The sequence below is a fragment of the Leopardus geoffroyi genome, chromosome B1 (assembly GCF_018350155.1).
Source record: "Leopardus geoffroyi isolate Oge1 chromosome B1, O.geoffroyi_Oge1_pat1.0, whole genome shotgun sequence".
Taxonomy (NCBI): domain Eukaryota; kingdom Metazoa; phylum Chordata; class Mammalia; order Carnivora; family Felidae; genus Leopardus; species Leopardus geoffroyi.
The window spans coordinates 119,425,886-119,443,281 of NC_059327.1; positions in this window are offsets into that span (position 1 = coordinate 119,425,886).

Consider the following 17,396-nt stretch of genomic DNA (forward strand, 5'->3'; position numbering starts at 1 on the left):
AGGATTTGAATATTTCTCAAAAAAAGATACACAAATGGCCAACAAACATGAAAAAGATGCTCAACACCATTAGTTATTAGAGAAATACAAATCAAAACCCCAATAAGATACCACTTCACATCTACTAGAATGACTATAATATTTTTTTAATGTTTATTTTTGAGAGAGCACGTGCGAGTTAGGAAGGGGGGCAGTAGAGAAAGAGAGGTACAGAGGATCTGAATCAGGCTCCACACTGACAGCAGTGAGCCCGACATGGAGCTTGAACTCAAAAACCACAAGATCATGACCCAAGCCAAAGTTGGACGCCCAACTGACTGAATCACCCAGGTGCCCGGAATGGCTATAATTTTTAAATGGAAAATAAGCGTTGGGAGGATTTGTAAGATGATGCAGCTTCTATGGAAGGCAGGTTGGCATTTCCTTAAAAAATTATATACAAAATTACTACATGGCCTAGCAATTCCATTCCTAGATATATACTCCTAGTTTTCAGTTGAAAACTGAAATTCAATATATACTCCTAGTTTTCAGTTGAAAACAGAAATTCAGACAAACATTTGTACGTTCATAGTAGCATTATTCACAATAGCCAAAGGTGGAAACAATGGATGAATAAACAAATTGTGTGTATCCATATGATGGCATATTATTTTGCCATAAAAAGGAATGTAGTACTGATGCATACTACAATGTGGATGAACCTTGAAAACCTACTAAGTGAAAGAAGCCGGATATGAAAAGTTACATATTGACTTCCAGGGAAGATGGCAGAGTAGGAGGACCTTAAGCTCATCTCAGTCCATGGATACAACTAGGTAACAGCCACATCAGTGTGAAACAACCCAGAAAATTACCCAAAGACTGGCAGCCAGACTCTCCACAGCTAAATGTAGAAAAGAGGCCACATCAAAGAGAGTAGGAAACAGACATGATCGAAAGCTAAAGACCCACAGGACTATCCACAGGAGGGAGGAATGCCCCAGGCACAAAAAAGGGAGAAGAGCAGACCCCAGCCCAGGCATGGGAGACCCACACTGGAAAGATGAATCTCCATACATTTGGCCTTGAAAACCAGAGGAATGACTTGCACAAGTTCTTACAATCAGAGAGGCCTAAAACTTGGAACTTAAAAAATCAGGAGGCCTGTGAGAGAGCTGGGAGGGCAAGAGGAAACTGAGTCCCAAGCCTTCAAGAGAGAGCACAAAAACAGTGTCACAGAGATACACCATAAAAGCAGCAGTTTGAAAAATGCTTGGGGTACACAGGAGGGAGATTTGTTTACTAATCTCAGAGCATGTGCTGGAGGGGCAAGGATCGTTGGGAGACTTCTTCAGGAACAAAGGAGCCAGAGGGCACCATTTCCCTCCCTCATCCACCACCATAAACATACGGGCCACTTGCAGGAACCAGAGTGTTTTCAACACTCACTACCTACCTTGCCTCCACTCCAGACCCCTTCCCACAGCAGAGGTACTGCATCTCTGGCAAACACCTGGTCTGCAAGCCCAAGACAGCCCCAGACTGTCCCACTAACAACACAAGGACCAAATCCTGGCCATAACAGGCAAAGAGATCCATTGCAGATGACTGGACTGAAGGCAAACACAGCTCAGCCACAACAGCAGGGTGCATGCAACACATATAGGAGACACCCCCAAAGTGCCAGGTTGCAATAAACAGAGGACATTGCACTGCAGGGCACCACAGAACCTCTTCATAAAGTTGCTACTTTCAAGAGGAGCAGACATAGCTGACTTTCCTAATACACAGAAACGGACACAGACAAAATGAGGAGACGGGGGAATATGTCCCAAATGAAAAAACAGGACAAAATCACAGCAAGAGACCTAAATGAAGTGGAGATAAGTAATAGGCCTGATGGAAAATATAACATAATGGTCATAAAGTACTTACTGGATGTGAAGAAAGAGCGGAGGATCTCAGGGAGACCCTTAACAAAGAGATGGAAAACAGAAAACCCATCAGAGATGAAGAAGTCAATAAATGAAATTGAAAATACACTTGAGGGAATAAATAGTAAACTAGAGGAGCAGAAGAATGGACTAGTGACTTGGAGGAAAGAATGGAAAGCAATCAAGATGAACATGAGAGAGACCAAAAAAAAAAAAAAAAAAAAAAAAAAAAAAGAAAGAAAAAGACAAAAGAAAAAGAAAAGAAAGAAAAGAAAAAAGAAAGGAAAACAGAGTTAGGGAATTAGCAATACCAATACCATCAAGCCTAATAACATTCAATTATAGGGATCCCAGAATGAGAAGAGACAGAAAAAGGGGGGAAGAAATTTTATTTAAAGAAATAAATAAAGAAATAAATTTAAAGAAATAAGCTGAAAACTTTCTGAATCTAAGGAAGGAAACAGGAATCCAGATCCAGGAGGCACAGAAAGCCCCCAACAAAATATCAACCCAAGAAGGTCCACACCAAGACAAATAGTAAACAATTTGCAAAAAGTAATTATAGAGAATTTTATTTTATTTTATTTTTGAGAGAATTTTAAAATAAGCAAGAGAAAAGAAAATGTTACATACAAGAGAAACCCTATAAGAGTATCAGCTGGTTTTTCAGCAGAATTTTGCAGGCCAGACAAGAGTGGCATGATATATTCCAACTACTGAAAGAGAAAAACCTTCAGCCAAAAATATCTAGCAAAGCTATTATTCAGAATAGAAGGAGAGATCAAGAGATTCCTGGACAAACAAAAGTTAAAGGAATTCATGACTATTAAACTAGCCCTACAAGAAATGTTAACAGGAGACTCTTGAAATGGAAAGGAAAAACCATAAGTAACAGTAAGGCAAATAGGAAAGAGTCAGTTAAGTGTCCAACTCTTGACTTCAGCTCAGGTCATGATCTCAAGGTTTGTGGGATAGAGCCCTGCATCGGGTTGCATGCTGACGGTGCAGAAGCTGCTTGGAATTCTCTCTCTCCTCCCTGGCTCGTGCTCACCTTCTCCCTCTCAAAATAAATAAATAAACTTAAAAAAAAAAAACAGGAAACACAAAAAGATCAGTGAAGGGACTCACAAAATAAAAAGACTTAAAGTATGACACTATATATTTAAGATAGGGGTGGGGAGAGGAGTAAAGAATGAGTTGAACTTAAGCAACCATCAACTTAATATAGACTGTTATATGCATAAGATGTCACATACAAACCTAACGTTAACAACAAATAAAAAAAAATGAGTAATAGATATACAAAAAAATAAAAAGAAAGTAATGTAAGTATATCACTAAAGAAATCCAGCAAACCATGAGAAAAGAGAGCAAGAGAAGAAAGGAACAGGGAAGAACTAAAAAAGCAACCATAAAACAAATAATAAAATACCAATAAGTACATACCTGTCAAAAATTACTTTGAATGTTAAATGGACTACATACTCCATAGAAAGACATACAGTGATAGAATGGATAAAATGCAAGACCCATCTATATGCTGTCTCCAAGAGACTCATTTCAGACCTAAGACACATCCAGAGTGAAAGTAAAGGGATAGAAAAGCATTTATCATGCAAAGGGCAGTGAAAAGAAAGCTGGGATAGCAATACTATATTGGACAAAATAGACTTTAAAACTAAGACTGTAATAAGAGTCAAAGAAGGACACTATAAAATCATAAAACGGTCCAACAAGAAGATATAATAATTGTAGATATTTATGTACAGCACCCAAATACACAAAGCAGCTATTAAAAAACATAAAGAGGGGCACCTGGGTGGCTCAGTTGGTTAAGTGGCCAACTTTGTCTCAGGTCATGATCTCACGGTCCGTGAGTTCTAGCCCCGTGTCGGGCTCTGTGCTGACAGCTCAGAGCCTGGAGCCTGCTTCAGATTCTGTGTCTCCCTCTCTCTGACCCTCCCCTGTTCATGCTCTGTCTCTCCCTGTCTCAAAAATAAATAAGCCTTAAAAAATAAAAATAAAATAAAATAAAATAAATAAAAAACATAAAGAAAGTGATCAATAATAATACAATAATAGTAGGGGACTTTAACACCTCCTCATATCAATGGATAGATCATCCAAACAAAAACATTGGCTCTGAATGATACACTGGACCAAATGAATATAATAGATATATTCAGAACATTCCTTCCTAAAACAGCAGAATACACATTCTTCTCAAGTGCACATGGAACATTCCCCAGAATAGATCACATATTAGACCACAAAACAAATGTCAACAAATTCAAAGAGATCAAAGTCATACCATACATCTTTTCCAACCACAATACTATGAAACTAGAAATCAATCACAAGGGGAAAAAAACCCTGGGAAAAACCAAATACATAGAGGTTAAATAACACATTACTAAACAATGAATGGGTCAACCAAGAAATAAAACAGGAAATCAGAAAATACCTAGAGACAAATGAAAATAAAAACACAACAGTCCAAAATCTTTGGGATGCAGCAAAAGCTGTTTTAAAAGGGAAGTTTATAGCAATACAAACCTACCTACCTCAAGAAGCAAGTAAAAAATCTCAAACAACCTAACCTTACACCTAAAGTAGCTAGAAAAAGAAGAAAAACAAAACCAGTAGAAGGAAGGACATAATAAATATTAGAATAGAAATAAACAAAATAAAAACTAAAAAAAACCCCAATAGAACAGATCAATAAAACTGGGAGATAGTTCATTGAAAAGAGGAACAAAATTGATAAACCTTTAGCAACATTCATTAAGAAAAACAGAGAGAAAAGAGAACACAAAAGAACAAGTTCAGAAATGTAAGAGGAGAAATAACAACTGATACCATAGAAATACAAAATTTTATAAGAGAATATTATGATAAAGTATATGCCAACAAATTGGACTACCGAGAAAAAAAAATGGATAAATTTCTGGAAACATATAGCCCACCAAAACTGAAGCAGGAAGAAATAGAAAATTTAAACTAATTACCAGCAATGAAATTGAATCAGTAACCAAAAAAAATTCCAACAAACACAAGTCCAGGACCAAATAGCTTACAGTGAAATTCTACCCAACATTTTAAAAAGAGTTAATACATATTTTTTCTAAAAAGTGGAACAGCAAAGAAAGCAGCCAAATTTATTCTATGAGGCCAGCATTACCCTGATACCAAAACCAGATAAAGTCACTACAAAAAAGAGAGCCATAGGCCAATATCTCTGATGAACATAGATGCAAAAATCCTCAACAAAATATTAGCCAACCAAATCCAACAATACGTTTAAAAAAATCATTTACCTGCTTATGGATTGGAGAACAAATGTTGTTAAAATGTTGATACTATGCAAAGCAATCTACATATTTAATGCTATCCCTATCAAAATAACTGCAGCATTCTTCACAGAGCTAGAACAAACAACCCTAAATTTGTATGGAACCAGAAAAGACCCCAAATAGCCAAAGCAATACAGAAAAAGAAAACCAAAGCAGGACACATCACAATTCTGGACTTCCGGCTGTGTTACTAAGCTGTAATCATCAAGACAGTATTGTACTGGCACAAAAACAGACACATAGATCAATGGAACAGAATAGAGAACCCAGAAATAGACCCACAAATGTATGGCCAACTAATCTTTGACAAAGCAGGAAAGAATATCCAATGGAATAAAGACATCTCTTCAGCAAGTGGTGCCAGGAAAACTGGACAGCGACATGCAGAAGAATGAACCTGGACCACTTTCTTACACCATACACAAAAATAAACTCAAAGTAGATGAAAGACCTAAACGTAAGACAGGAAGCCATCAAAATCCTCGAGGAGAAAGCAGGCAAAAACCTCTTTGATCTTGGCCCCATCAACTTCTTACTCAACACGTCTCCAGAGGCAAGGGAAACAAAAGCAAAAATGAACTACTAGGACCTCATCAAAATAAAAAGCTTCTGTACAGCTAAGGAAATAATCAGCAAAACTTAAAGGCAACCGAGAGAATGGGAGAAGATATTTGCAAATGACATATCAGATAAAGGGTTAGTATCCAAAATCTATAAACAACTTATCAAACTCAACACCCAAAAAACAAATAATCCAGTGAAGAAATGGGCAAAAGACATGAATAGACACTTGTCCAAAGAAGACATGCAGATGGCAACTGACACATGAAAAAATGCTCAACATCACTCATCATCCAGGAAATACAAATCAAAACCACAATGAGATACCACCTCACCCCTGTCAGAATGGCTAACATTAACAACTCAGGCAACAACAGATGTTGGCGAGGATGCGGAGAAAGAGGATCTCTTTTGCATTGTTGGTGGGAATGCAAACTGGTGCAGCCACTCTGGAAAACAGTATGGAGGTTCCTCAAAAAACTAAAAATAGAACTACCCTATGACCCAGCAGTTGCACTACTAGGCATTTATCCACGGGATAGAGGTGTGCTGTTTCGAAGGGACACATGCACCCCCATGTTTATAGCAGTACTATCAACAATAGCCAAAGTATGGAAAGAGCCCAAATATCCATCGATGGATGAATGGAGAAAGAAGATGTGGTATATTTATACAATGGAGTATTACTCAGCAATCAAAAAGAATGAAATCTTGACATTTGCAACTATGTGGATGGAACTAGACGGTATTATGCTAAGTGAAATTAGTCAGAGAAAGACAAAAATCATATGACTTCATTCATATGAGGACTTTAAGAGACAAAACAGATGAGCATAAGGGAAGGGAAACAAAATAAAAACAGGGAGGGGGACAAAACAGAAGAGACTCACATACTCACAAAAAAGTATTCAATGGAATATTACTTGGCAATCAAAAAGAATGAAATTTTGCCACTTGCAACAACATGGATGGTACTAGAGTGTATTACGCTAAGTGAAATAAGTCAGTCGACAAATAAATGATTTCACTCATATATGCAATTTAAGATACAAAACAGATGAACATAAGGGAAGGGAAGGAAAAATAAGATAAAAACAGAGAGGGAGGCAAACCATAAGAGACTCTTAAATATAGAGAAGAAACTGAGGGTTGCTGGTGGAGTGTTGGGTGGGGGAAGGGCTAAAGGGTTGAGGGGCATTAGAGAGGACACTGGTTGGGATGAGCATTGGGTGTTATATTTAAATGATGAATCACTAAATCTATTTCTGAAAAAAAAATTTTGATTTAAAAAAATCATTCACCACAATCAGGTGGGATTTATTCCTGAGATGCAAGGTGGTTCAATATTTGCAATCAATATTTGCAAACCAATCACATCAACAACAAAAAGCATAGGGGTTCCTGGGTGGTTCAAGTAGGTTAAGGATAGGGGCACCTGGGTGTCTCAAGTCAGTTAAGTGTCCAACTCTTGATTTCAGCTCAGGTCATGATCTCACAGTTTGTGGGTTTGAGCCCTACATCGGGCTCCACACTGAAAGTACAGAGCCTGGTTAGGATTCTCTTTCTCTCTCTCTCCCTCTCTCTCTCTCTCTCTCTCTGCCCCTTCCATTCCCAAAAATAAATAAAGAAACTTAAAAAAAAAACAATAGAAGGATAAAAACCATATAATTATTTCAATATCTGCAGAAAAAGTATTTGACCAATTACAACATCCATTCATGGTAAGAACCCTCAACAGAGAAGGTTTAGAAGAACAATACTTCAACATAATAAAAGCCATATATGAAAAACCCACAGCTGGGGCGCCTGGGTGGCTTGGTCGGTTAAGCGTCCGACTTCGGCTCAGGTCATGATCTCACGGTCCGTGAGTTCGAGCCCCGCGTCGGGCTCTGTGCTGACAGCTCAGAGCCTGGAGCCTGTTTCAGATTCTGTGTCTCCTTCTCTCTCTGCCCCTCCCCTGTTCATGCTCTGTCTCTCTCTGTCTCAAAAATAAAAAAATTAAAAAAAAAAAAAAGAAAAACCCACAGTTGATATCATCCTCAATGGTGAAAAACTTAGAGCTTTTCAACTAAGATCATGAACAAGACAAGGATATCCACTTGCACCACCTTTATTTAACATCATACTAGAGGTCCTAGCCACAGCAATCAGACAAGAAAAAGAATAAAAGACATCCCAATTGGAAAGGAAGAAGTAAAACTTTTACTATTTACAAATGACATGATACTATATATAGAAAACCCTAAAGACTCCTCAAAAAATCACTAAAACTGATAAGTGATTTCAGTAAGGTTGCAGGATACAAAATCAGTATAAATCTGATTGCATTTCTGTACACCAATGAATGGATCCAAAGAGTTGCATTTCTGTACACCAATAATGAAGTAGCAGAAAGAGAATTAAGAAAGCAGTTCCAATTACAATTGCACCAAAAACAGTAAAGTACCTATGAATAAACTTAATCAAGGAAGTGAAACACCTTTACTCTGAAAACTATAGGGGCGCCTGGGTGGCTCGGTCGGTTAAGCATCCAACTTTGGCTCAGGTCATGATCTCGCGGTCCGTGAGTTCAAGCCCCGCGTCAGGCTCTGTGCTGACTGCTCAGAGCCTGGAGCCTGTTTCAGATTCTGTGTCTCCTTCTCTCTCTGCCCCTCCCCTGTTCATGCTCTGTCTCTCTCTGACTCAAAAATAAATAAACTTTAAAAAAAAATTAAAAAAATGAAAACTATAAAACATTGATGAAAGAAATTGAAGATGACACAAATGGAGAGATATCCCATGCTCATGGATTGAAAGAACAAATATTGTTAAAATATCCATACATCCAAAGTCATCTACAGATTTAATGCAATCCCTATCAAAATGCCAACAGCATTTTTCACAGAACTAGAACAAACAATCCTAAAATGTGTATGGAACCACAAAAGGCCCCGAATAGTCAAAACAATCTTGAAAAAGATGAATGAAAATGGAGGTATCACAATTCCAGATTTCAAATTATATTACAAAGCTGTAGTGATCAAAACGGTATGACACTGGCACAAAAATAGACACATAGGTCAAGAGAACAGAAAAGAGAGCCTAGAGGGGAGCCTGGGTGGCTCAGTCAGTTAAGCGTCTGACTTCAGCTCAGGTCATGATCTCATGGGTTTGTGGGTTCGAGCCCTGTGTCCGGCTCTGTGTTGACAGTGTGGAGCCTGGAGCCTGCTTTTGGATTCCATGTTTCCCTCTATCTCTGGCCCTCCCCCGCCCACACTCTGTCTCTCTCTCAAAAATAAACATTAATTTAAAAAAAATTAAAAAAAGAAAAGAGAGCCTAGAAAGAAATAAACCCATAATTATATGGTAAATTAATCTTTGACAAAGGAGGCAAGAAGATGCAATGGGAATAAGACAGTCTCTTCAAAAATGGTGCTGGGAAAACTAGACTGCTGCATGGAGAAAATTGACAATGGACCACTTTCTTATACCATATACAAAAATAAATTCAAAATTGATTAAGGACCTAAATGTGAGACCATAAACCGTAAAAATCCTAGGAGAGGGCACAGGCAGTAATTTCTCTGACATAGGCCATAGCAAAATTTTTCTAGATATGTCTCCTGAGGCAAGGGAAACAAAAACAAAAATATAGACTATTGGGGCTACAACAAAATAAAAGCTTCTCCACAGTGAAAAAAACAATCAACAAAACTAAAAGACATCCTATTGAATGGGAGAAGATATTTGCAATGACATATCTGATAAAAGGTTAGCATCCAAAATATATAAAGAACTTATACAACCCAACACCAAAAACCAAATAATCCAATTCAAACATGAGCATAAGACATAAATAGACATAAGACAAGAACAGATATTTATCCAAAGAAGACATATAGATGTTCAAAAGAGATGATTCTCAACATCACTAATCATCAGGAAAATGCAAAGCAACACTACAATGAGATATCAGCTGTCAGAATGGCTAAAATCAGAAACACATAAACAACAATTGTTGGCAAGGATGTGGAGAAAGGGGAACCTGTGCACTGTTGGCAGGAATGAAAACTAGTGCAAAATTATGGAAGACAGTATGGAGATTCTTCAAAAAATTAAAAATAGAATTACCATATGATCCAGTAATTCCACTACTGGGAATTTACCCAAAGATATGAAAACACTAATTTGAAAATGTGTATGCGCCTCTATGTTTATTGCATCATTATTTACAATTGCCAAATTATGGAAGCAGCCTAAGTGTACACCAATTGATGAATAGATAAAGAAGAAATGGTGTGTGTGTGTGTATAATATTACTCAGCCATAAAAAATAATGAAATCTTGCCATTTACAACAACATGAATGGATCCAAAGAGTATAATGCTAAGTGAAATAAGTCAGTCAGAGAAAGACAAATATCATATGATTTCACTCATATATGGAATTTAAGAAACAAAACAAACAAAAGAAACAAAACAACAACAAAAAAGAGACAAACCAAAAACAGACTCTTAACTATAGAAAGCAAACTGATGGCTACCAGAGGGGAGGTAGGTGGGAGAATGGATGAAATAGGTAAAAGAGATTAAGACTACACTTACCACAATGAGCACTGAGTACAGAATTGTTGGATCAATATATTGTACACCTGAAACTAATTTAACACTACATTAACTATACTGGAATTAAAATTTTTAAAAATAAGCATGTGGGAAAACAAACAAAAAAATAACTTCTTAATATGATTCCACTTACATGAACATCCAGAATAGTTAAATCTCTACAGACAAAAAGCAGACTAATGTGTGCCAGGGGCATGGAGGGTAGTGGTGGAGAATGGGGAGTAACTGCTTCATGGATATGGTGTGTTTCTTGTGAGTGACAAAAATAAATTGGAACTAGATAGAGGTGATGGATACACAACACAACGTTAATGTACCAAATGCTGCTAATTGCACATTTTGAAATGGTTTATTTTATGTTATGTGAATTTTACCTCAATTATATATGTTATATATATATATATGTATTCTGAATACATATATTCTGAATATATATGTGTATGTATTCTGAATTCTTTGAATATATTAATTCTTAATTCTCATAGAAAATATATACTTATTATTTATATACTTACATTATTATCAATAAACTTATATACTTATTTATAAATTAATATATTTATATTCTTACCCCTGCTATATAGATGAGGGAACTAAGTGACAAAAAGACTGAATGACTTACCCAAGGTTACTCAGCTAATAACAGAAGTTGGGATTTAGGTCCAGGTAATCAAATTCCAGAATCTTACCTCTTGACCATTATGCCAGAAAAAAAAGAAATTTGAAATATAAAAAGCAAGAAGACAACAAAAGGAAATCAAAGGCATCAAAACTGGCAAAGATGAAGTTAAGCTTTCACTTTTTGCAGATGACATATTATACATAGAAAATCCGATAGACTCCACCAGAAGTCTGCTAGAACTGATACATGAATTTAGCAAAGTTGCAGGATACAAAATCAATGTACAGAAATCAGTCGCATTCTTATACACTAACAATGAAGCAACAGAAAGACAAATAAAGAAACTGATCCCATTCACAATTGCACCAAGAAGTATAAAATACCTAGGAATAAATCTAACCGAAGATGTAAAAGATCTGTATGCTGAAAACTATAGAAAACAAGTGAAGGAAATTGAAGAAAATATAAAGAAATGGAAAAACATTCCGTGCTCATGGATTGGAAGAATAAATATTGTCAAAATGTCAATACTACCCAAAGCTAGCTACACATTCAATGCAATCCCAATCAAAATTGCACCAGCATTCTTCTCAAAGCTAGAACAAGCAATCCTAAAATTCATATGGAACCGCAAAAGGCCCCTAATAGCCAAAGTAATTTTGAAGAAGAAGACCAAAGCAGGAGGCATCACAATCCCAGACTTTAGCCTCTACTACAAAGCTGTCATCATCAAGACAGCATGGTACTGGCACAAAAACAGACACATAGACCAATGGAATAGAATAGAAACCCCAGAACTAGACCCACAAACGTATGGCCAACTCATCTTTGACAAAGCAGGAAAGAACATCCAATGGAAAAAAGACAGTCTCTTTAACAAATGGTGCTGGGAGAACTGGACAGCAACATGCAGAAGGTTGAAACTAGACCACTTTCTGACACCATTCACAAAAATAAACTCAAAATGGATAAAAGACCTGAATGTGAGACAGGAAACCATCAAAACCCTAAAGGAGAAAGGAGGAAAAGACCTCTCTGACCTCAGCCGTAGCAATTTCTTACTGGACACATCCCCAAAGGCAAGGGAATTAAAAGCAAAAGTGAATTACTGGGACCTTATGAAGATTAAAAGCTTCTGCACAGCAAAGGAAACAACCAACAAAACTAAAAGGCAATCAACGGAATGGGAAAAGATATTTGCAAATGACATATCGGACAAAGGGCTAGTATCCAAAATCTATAAAGAGCTCACCAAACTCCACACCCGAAAAACAAATAATCCAGTGAAGAAATGGGCAGAAAACATGCATAGACACTTCTCCAAAGAAAAGACATCCGGATGGCCAACAGGCACATGAAAAGATGCTCACATGAAAAGATGCTCAACGTTGCTCCTCATCAGGGAAATACAAATCAAAACCACACTCAGATATCACCTCACACCAGTCAGAGTGGCCAAAATGAACAAATCAGGAGACCATAGATGCTGGAGAGGATGTGGAGAAACGGGAACCCTCTTGCACTGTTGGTGGGAATGCAAATTGGTGCAGCCACTCTGGAAAACAGTGTGGAGGTTCCTCAGAAAATTAAAAATAGACCTACCCTATGACCCAGCAATAGCACTGCTAGGAATTTACCCAAGGGATACAGGAGTACTGATGCACAGGGGCACTTGTACCCCAATGTTTATAGCAGCACTCTCAACAATAGCCAAATTATGGAAAGAGCCTAAATGTCCATCAACTGATGAATGGATAAAGAAATTGTGGTTTATATACACAATGGAGTACTACGTGGCAATGAGAAAGAATGAAATAAGGCCCTTTGTAGCAACGTGGATGGAACTGGAGAGTGTTATGCTAAGTGAAATAAGCCATACAGAGAAAGACAGATACCATATGGTTTCACTCTTATGTGGATCCTGAGAAACTTAACAGAAACCCATGGGGGAGGGGAAGGAAAAAAAAAAAAAAAGAGGTTAGAGCGGAAGAGAGCCAAAGCATAAGAGACTTTTAAAAACTGAGAACAAACTGAGGGTTGATGGGGCGTGGGGGGGGGGGGGGGAGGGTGGGTGATGGGTATTGAGGAGGGCACCTTTTGGGATGAGCACTGGGTGTTGTATGGAAACCAATATGACAATAACTTTCATAATATGAAAAAAATGAAATATAAAAAGCAAGAGACTATAAAATGACAAGTCAGATTTGAAAAAATAATAAAAAGCAGTACTTGCAGAAGAAAAACAGAGTAATTGAAATTGAAACTCTAAGAATAGGCTTAATACCCAATAGACACAGCTGAAGAAAAAATTTAGAGCAGTTGAAAATATGAAGAAATTCTGAATGTAGCACAGAGAGATCTAAAATAAGACAGAGTCTAAGAAACATGGAAAGAGACATAAGTAAGTCTAAAATGTCTAATTGGAGCTTGAGTTCAATTTATTGCCTCTAGGCTCCAAATGTGCTTTTCAACATATAGGCATACAGGCATTTTATTGCTTCACAGATATTGCATTTTTTACAAATTGAAATTTGTGGCAACTTTACATTGAGCAGCCATTATTATCAGCTCCGTTTTTTCCAACAACATTTGCTCACTTTGTGTCTCCATGTCACAGTTTGGTAAACCTTGCAATATTTCAAACTTTTTCATTATTATTGTATTTGTTATGGTGAGCTGTGATCAGTGATTATGACTTGCTGTGCACTGTTGGTGGGAATGAAAACTGGTGCTCAGATAATGGTTAGTCTTTTTAACACTGAAGTATTTTAAAATTATTAGGTATATATATTGCTTTTTTAGATATAATAGTGTTGCATATAAAATAGACTACAGCATAGTGTAAACATAACTTTTATATGTACTAGGAAACCAAAAAGTTAATTTGACTTGCTTTCTTGATATACTAACTTTATTGTGGTGTAGTGGAACAAAACCCACAATATCTTTGAGGTATGCGGTGATAACTGAGTTCCTTTAAGCATTTCTCCTTTAAAATGAAAATGTTGTTAAGATTTCTCAGTAGAGGGGCGCCTGGGTGGCGCAGTCGGTTAAGCGTCCGACTTCAGCCAGGTCACGATCTCGCGGTCCGTGAGTTCGAGCCCCGCGTCAGGCTCTGGGCTGATGGCCCAGAGCCTGGAGCCTGTTTCCGATTCTGTGTCTCCCTCTCTCTCTGCCCCTCCCCCGTTCATGCTCTGTCTCTCTCTGTCCCAAAAATAAATAAACGTTGAAAAAAAAATTAAAAAAAAAAAGAAAAAAGATTTCTCAGTAGAGGGTATTGGAGGGATATTGTGGGAAAAAAGAGGCTCTCTAGAAATTCCTGGTGTGGGCTGGTGTTTGGCTGGTATGGATGTGAAGACATTCAGTGAAGGTCCACAGGGCTAGAAACAATTCGTACGTGACCTTGCAGCCTTGGCCAGTGATGATCTTTTTGCAGGCCTCTTGACATGGAAACCAATATTTCTGTATGGCCTGTACGCAGCTTCCTGTGTCCTGGAGGGTCATACACCAGAACTCACTTCTACAAGTCTCTGCACAGCCTGTGTGCATCCCCCCTGTGGTCCAGGGGTCCAGATAGAGCTGCTACTCCCTCTGTTGTAAAGTAGATTACTGCAAAGAAACAATAAGTAGACTGACTCAAGAGCAAAAATGAAAGATTTCTCAATAAATCTTAGAAACAGAAGATGGTGGAATATTATCTTCAATGCACTGAGAAAAGATAATTATCACCCTAGAAGACTATACCAAGAAAAAGATTTTTCAAGAATAAGAATGAATTACATGGATAGATTTGAAGAACATCATATTGAACAAAAGAAGTATATATATATATATATATATATATATATATATATATATAGTGTGTAATTCCATTTGCAAGACATTCAAAGAGAGACAAAATTAAACTATGGCGATAGAAATCAGAAGTGGCTACCTGGGATGGGGAGCATTTGATTAGAAAGAAGCACAAAGAAACTTTCCAGGATTAAATGTCCTATATCTTAATGGGGGTAGTGATTATACAAGTATATACATTTGCCCAACTCACTGAACTGTGATGGTTAATTTTATGCATCACCTTGACCAGGCCACAGGATGCCCACATAACTGATTAAACATTATTTCTGGGTATGTCTGTGAGGATGTTTCCAGAAGAGATTAGCATTTGAATCGGTAGGCTAAGTAAATCAGATTGTCCTCCTGGATTTCAATCAGCATCATCTATTCCACTGGGGGCCTAAATAGAACAAAAAGGCATCTATTCCACTGGGGGCCTAAATAGAACAAAAAGGCAGAGGAAGGGAGAATTTGCTCTCTGCCTGACTACCTGAGCTAAGACATGGGCATCCTTCTTCCAAGGCTGTTTGAAATACAAATATCCTTTCCAAGATAGTCCAGAAACAAAAGTATCCAGTGCCATTGCTCATAAGATGTTCAGAAATATCAGATCCATGGAGAATCATCCCCCAATATTTCAGAACAAATTTGGTATGTGAATTTTTTTCAGGGTAAAACATAGGAAATTGAATACAGATGAAAAGTTAGCATTCAAATTGAGATGTGCTGTAATTATAAAATGCACAAAAGATTTTAAAACCTTATATTAGGGGCACCTGGCTGGCTCAGTTGGCAGAACGTGCAAGTCTTGATCTCAGGGTTGTAAATTCGAGCCCCACGTTTGGATGTAGAGATTACTTAAAAATAAAAATTCATCAAAAAAAAAAAAAAGAAGAAATGTGATTACTAGACATTGTAAAATTACTTATGAGTTGTACATTATATTTCTATTGAATAGCTCTGGATGTCTAATTTTCATTGGACCCCCTAGAATGATTGAGTAATCTAATGAATAGAAATTGGGAGAGAATATTGTCCTTGTTGGAGTTCCCTAGCAAACAGAGATGGAGGCAAAGCTTAACTGTTAATGTTTTGCAGGGAGGTACAATCCCAGAATAGTGAGAGTGTAGGAAAAAGGAAGTGAGTCAGAGACAGTGGGAAAGTACCTTTGGGCAGATGCTGGGAAAGTCTGATGCTAGGTTCTGTGGCATGATGTCTCATCTGAGATTTAAAGTGATGATAGGAGCCAGAATAACCATGGGACTGATTGGATTTGGCCTCAGTCCTGGGGCTACAAGGCCCATGTGGGTTGCCATGCTAGGCCGTTTTGGTTCTGTTGGATTATGGTTACTGTAATTTCCCATTGATAATTAATATTGGGCATGGAAGTGGTAGAAGATATTCCACTGACTACTCAAGGTTCCAAACATAATCCTCCCTGCCTTCATTAGGTTGTAGCAACTCTAGCTTCACCTGGTAATCAGAATTCATTACCCCAGCCAGTACATTAGCTCCATTTTTTATCTGTTTGTCCAATAGAATAAGGAACCCAAAATGACTCCAAAATACTAGTCACAACTTCCAATTGGGTGGAAACTTGTATATTCCCCAACCCCTGGAACCAAGACTTCTGACCTAACAGAGTCAACAGTTTCAGGGATAAGAAACACAAATTCCATTAGTGAGTCACTGATAATCATGACAAGAGAGGCAACAGCTATTTCTACATCTTGGTTCCTATACCTGTATACTCTAGTTCTGGGGCACACACCACTTTATATTGGCCAGAGTTTAGTGCATATACTGCATTCTAAAGGAAGGGCTCCAACCCCATTAGGTGCTGCCCTCCAGCTGACACCTAAGCTGAGACTTCCACAGGCCATTGCACTGTTTTGTTGTTATTGTTATTGTTTGTTTTGTTTTAGGTTGGCTGCTCTTGGGTGATTGGGTACTCGGTAAAACCAGTGATTCTCAAGTTCGTGAGCTCATCTTCACATTTGTTTTGACATCGAGTGGATCTATTTTCCTTTTAAATTTTATTTTATTTTATCATTTTTTGAGTGGGTCTATTGTTTAAGACAATGTTGTAGGGATACCATTTCAAAAGAATGAATTCTATAACTCTAGGATGGTGCTAGTGGATACACTGCAGTCAAGGAAGGCAGAACATTTTCAGAATATGTATTAGTTTCAGTAAATCAATTTGATGGCCCCACCAAGGAGGAAGGGGTCCAGTGTAATCAATCTGCCAACAGGTGGCTGGCCGGTACCATTGTCCAGAGCTCAGCAAAGAACATTGATAAAGGATGTAGAAGGGTAGGCCACCTATTCATGTAGTTTACTCTAGTTTACTGTGTAGAGCTCAGTAAGATCGTCCTTGGTGAAAGAAATCCCGTGTTGCTAGGTACGTGCATGCCTTTCATCTTTGCTACTGTGGACACTTTCCTCATGTGCTCAATGCCAAATACTGGAGTGGTACACAGACAGGCTGGCTAAAATCCAC